Raw genomic sequence first — 6000 nt, forward strand, 5'->3', positions numbered from 1 at the left:
AAGCTTTCCTCAGGGTTGGTGAGGAACCAGGGGTCCTCCAGATCATGTCAGGATTGGTAAAGCAAACGGGGCCCCTCAAGCTTACCTCGGGGCCCCTCAAGCTTACCTCAGGCTTAAAGAGGAATCATGGGCCCTCAAGACTGCATCAGGGCTGGTGAAGGAATTAGAATCCCTCAAGCATAACTCAAGGTTGGTGAAAATTAGGGACCCCTCAAGCTTGCCTCAGGGTTAATAGTGCAATAATGGACCCTTAAGTTTACTTAGAGGCTGGTGAAGGAACCTAGGGAAACCAAGCCAACCTCAGAGGAACTGGAGGAATCAAGAGGCCTTCAAGGTACCCCCAGGCCTGGTGAAGGAATGGAATGCCAGCAAACATATCTTAGAGTCAGTGGATTAGGTAGGGATTCTAAAGCATACATCAGGGCTTATGAAGGAAACAAGGGTCCTCAAGCTTACATTAGCGCTCGTGAATGAAGCAAGGGCCCTCAAGCTTACCTCAGGATTAGTGGAGCAATACGAAATAAGTCTGGTGGAATACATATTCTAGATTTTTACGTGAGAAATTCAAAAAATGTTTGTGTCTGTATTGTTCGTAAAGTCTGGATTTTGCAGGTGGTTTATTCTGTCGGTGTTGCCTTCCGTACATTCGGCTTTCTGTATATTTGTCTGCCTTTGAGTATGTCTGTAAACTTGTTTGTATATCTGAACTGTCTTATCTCATAAGTTTATCTTACTTTTAGATATCATGGTTTTGCAGATGATCATCTCTCTCTCTCAACTTCTCTCTCTTTATCTCCCAGGGAAGCACTGACGCCTGGGTATCGGTATGGTGTATGACAGCAGCGCAGTGAGCCAGCTCTACAGTGGCTCTCAAGTTCCCCTCCTAGATCCAGGTAGGCGACTTTTCTCTCTGCCTCACTTACACCTAGGTTGCTGGTCTTCCTCTTCTTCAAATCATCATCATATATATATATATATATATATATATATATATATATATATATATATATATATATATATATGCTTCTATCTGGATACCAAGTTTATTTTCGTGAAATGCTTAGTTAAATAACGTGATCAAACAAATATGGTTTATCATTTTTAGGTCCAGACTCCAACATACGTGTGCCCTGTGCTTGATAACTCGGTTTGCATATTAGTGAGGCTCCAAACATGGACTAGATCGAGTCTGGCTGTTGTCATGTAGGTGGGACAAGTCTGGGTGTTGTCATGTAGGTGGGACGAGTCTGGGTGTTGTCATGTAGGTGGGACAAGTTTGGGTGTTGTCATGTAGGTGAGACAAGTCTGGGTGTTGTCATGTAGGTGGGACAAGTCTGGGTGTTGTCATGTAGGTGGGACAAGTCTGGCTGCTGTCATGTAGGTGGGACGAGTCTGGGTGTTGTCTATCAAGTGATTCTCAATAGCAAGAACATAGGAGAAGAGTCAAGAGTGTAAGGAGTCTTGGAGAGACTGTGGGTCGTGTATAAAGTAGCTTAACAGCCACAAACATTTGATATCTTCACAGACACAGAGAAACAAAGAATTCTTCCTGTACGGCCCGAACTTAATATGTTCGGCATCCAATTCTTTACAGCAACAATGATCCCTATCCACCTTTGCACAAGCAACCACAATCTCCAAGCAAACAAAAAAAAGTCGTCCATGTCCCAGAGTTTAGCAGCATATATTGGCAAATCTACTTTTATCCATCAAACAACATTGACGAAACAAGTTCATTTTAATGACTCGAGAGACACTAATCAACAGCCTCCTTTCTTAGATTCACCTTGAAGTCCAGTTCATGTGAAAACTACACTTTCCAGTCATAAACGAATTGCGTTCTTCCGTCTATGTCGCTGACACAATCTATCTATCATACATTACAAATGTCGATTCAGCATATGACAAGAATCTTTATGACCAGGAAGCAAAGTTCACCCTGAAGACGCTGAACAATTATTCCTCGTGACCTTGGTTTTGTCGCATAGAACCAACAGATAGAAACACAAACCTAACCTAACCTAACCTAACCAACAGAGAAGAACACAAACCTAACCTAACCTAACCTAACCAACAGAGAGGAACACAAACCTAACCTAACCTAACCTAACCAACAGAGAGGAACACAAACCTAACCTAACCTAACCTAACCTAACCAACAGAGAAGAACACAAACCTAACCTAACCTAACCTAACCAACAGAGAGGAACACAAACCTAACCTAACCTAACCTAACCTAACCAACAGAGAGGAACACAAACCTAACCTAACCTAACCTAACCTAACCAACAGAGAGGAACACAAACCTAACCTAACCTAACCCAACCAACAGAGTGAAACACAAACCTAACCTAACCTAACCAACAGAGAAACACAAACCTAACCTAACCTAACCAACAGAGAGAAACACAAACCTAACCTAACCTGACCAACAGAGAGAAACGCAAAGTTTTGTCTTGATCTATGGTCCCGGCCTAAGGTTCCCATCTGCAGACGTGGCTAACTTCCTGAGTTCTGCTGGATCCTCATAGGAAGGGTTCTTGGGTATGAAAGAACAGTAAGAAAAGACACACACACACACACATATATATATATATATATATATATATATATATATATATATATATATATATATATATATATATATATATATATATATATATATATTTACATTTATCTGTTTATTATACTTTGTCGCTGTCTCCCGCGTTTACTAGGTAGCGCAAGGAAACAGAAGAAAGGATGGCCCAACCCACCCACATACACATGTATATACATACATGTCCACACACATACATATACATACCTATTCATTTCAACGTATACATATATATACATACACAAACATATACATATATACACACGTACATAATTCATACTTGCTGCCTTAATTCATTCCCGTCGCCACCCCGCCACACATGAAATGACGCCTCTCTTCCCCCGCAAGCGCGCGAGGTAGCGCTAGGAAAAGATAACAAAGGCCACATTCGTTCACATTCAGTCTCTAGCTGTCATGTAATAATGCAACGAAATCACAGCTCCCTTTCCACATCCAGGCCCCACAAAACTTTCCATGGTTTACCCCAGACGCTTAACATGCCCTCATTCAATCCATTGACAGCACGTCGACCCCGGTATACCACATTGTTCCAATTCACTCTATTCCTTGTACGCCTTTCACCCTCCTGCATGTTTAGGCCCCGATCGCTCAAAACCTTTTTCACTCCATCCTTCCACCTCCAATTTGGTTTTCCACTTCTCCTCGTTCCCTCCACCTCTGACACATATATCCTCTTGGTCAATCTTTCCTCACTCATCCTCTCCATGTGACCAAACCATTTCAATACACCCTCTTCTGCTCTCTCAACCACATTCTTTTTATTACCACACATCTCTCTTACCCATTCATTACTCGATAAAACCATCTCACACCACATATTCTCCTCAAACATTTCATTTGCAACACATCCACCCTCCTCCGCACAACTCATTCTATAGCCCACGCCTCGCAGCCATATAACATTGTTAGAACCACTATTCCTTCAAACATACCCGTTTTTGCTTTCTGAGATAGTGTTCTCGCCTTCCACACATTCTTCAACGCTCCCAGAACCTTCGTCCCCTCCTTCACCCTGTGACTCACTGCCGCTCCCATTGTTCCTTCCGCTGCCAAATCCACTCCCAGATATCTAAAACACTTCCCTTCCTCCAGTTTTTCTCCATTCAAACTTACCTCCCAATTGCCTTGTCCCTTCACCCTACTGTGCCTAATAACCTTTCTCTTATTCACATTTATTCTCAGCTTTCTTTCACACACTTTACCAAACTCAGTCACCAGCATCTGCAGTTTCTCACCCGAATCAGCCACCAGCGCTGTATCATCAGCGAACAACTGAACAACTTCCCAAGACCTCTCATCCACAACAGACTACATACTTGCCCCTCTCTCCAAAACTCTTGCATTCATCTCCCTAACAACCCCATCCATAAACAAATTAAACAACCATGGAGACATCACACACCCCTGCCGCAAACCTACATTCACTGAGAACCAATCACTTTCCTCTCTTCCTACACGTACACATGCCTTACATCCTCGATAAAAACTTTTCAATGATTCTAGTAACTTGACTCCCACACCATATATTCTTAATACCTTCCACAGAGCATCTCTATCAACTCTATCATATCTATATCTATCTATCTATCTCTCTCTCTCTCTCTCTCTCTCTCTCTATCTACCTATCTATCTATCTATGTATATATCTATCTATCTTTATATATATATATATATATATATATATATATATATATATATATATATATAGCGCCAGAAACAGACGAAGGCCATACCCGCTTACAGTCTCTAGTTGTCATGTGTAATGCACCGAAACCACAGCTCACTCACTCTCTCTCTTTCTATATATATATATATATATATATATATATATATATATATATGTATATATATATATATATATATATATATATATATATATATATATATATATATATATATATATATATATATATAAATATATATATATATATATATATATATATATATATATATATATATATATATATATATATATATATATATATACATATATATATATATATATATATATATATATATATATATATATATATATATATATATTGGTTACCGGCGATCGAACATAAGGTCAGTCGTGCAGTCATCATGCATAATGGTAGGGCAGTTGGTATGTGATGAACTGTATGTATCTATAAAGTGGGCGACGAAGAATGATAATGATAATGATTATAATGATAATGATGATGATAATAGTGGTATTAGTATTGGAAATAATAATGATTTGATAATAATGATAATAATGATGATAATAGCAATATTGATATTGGAAATGATGATGATAATGATAAAATGATGATAATAGTAATAATGATAATCACGATAATGATGATAATGATAATGATGATAAAAATGATAGTACTATACCTTCTCCATACTGACAATATATGTCTTCAGTTACTCCTCTCACACACCTACGGTTGTGCTTCTCGCACACCGAAAATACCAATTGGCCAAAGTTTTGGCATTGTTTGGTGATACTGACGATGTCTCAACGTAGGTCGCCACCTTAAGACATCTATTGTAAAGCTTTGGCTGCAGTTCAAGGGGCAGAAGAGCGAGATGTAGATTGGCTTTAAAGATTAGTATTACAGAGTAATGGTGGGAGAGTGACGACTTTATTGAGCTGAGTATTAGAATTCGGAGATTGTGTGTGTGTGTGTGTGTGTGTGTGTGTGTGTGTGTGTGTGTGTGTGTGTGTGTGTGTAACTTGAATTATTCACATCAGAATATTCACCATTAATGTGCCATATGGTCTCCAATTATCACTCGTATAAAATGCAAGTCGAAAGACCCGATTAGTTTAGTCTGAGTGACATTTTTTCGTCCATCTTACTTAGGAAGGAACAGCGTTGTTATCGACACAGGGTGGGTAAGGGCAGGTAGGGAGTCAACATTACACACCTTAGAGAACAAAGTGTGTTCGAATGAGGTCTCCCTAGTTATTAGGGCATGAGAAATTATCATTATAGTAATTACGTAATCATAGTATCATTACTATAATTGTGTGGTTGAAAACTGTGTGTATACCTGCGTAAAGGAGCATGTGGCACATAGCCAGGTAAGGCAAGGTGATATTCTGGCATAAATTTAGGAAACGTAATTGACGCTACTACCAACATAGTAGCACCCCACACATCAACACACTAACATAGTAACACCCAACTCATCAACACACCAACATAGTAGCACCCCACACATCAACACACCAACATAGTAACACCCCACACATCAACACACCAACATAGTAACACCCCACACATCAACACACCAACATAGTAACACCCCACACATCAACACACCAACATAGTAACACCCCACACATACTAACATATCCATCCATATTACAACCCACCATTACATTTGTAAGGTGTCTTCCATGA

Source organism: Panulirus ornatus, chromosome 23, assembly GCF_036320965.1.
Source record: "Panulirus ornatus isolate Po-2019 chromosome 23, ASM3632096v1, whole genome shotgun sequence".
Lineage (NCBI taxonomy): Eukaryota > Metazoa > Arthropoda > Malacostraca > Decapoda > Palinuridae > Panulirus > Panulirus ornatus.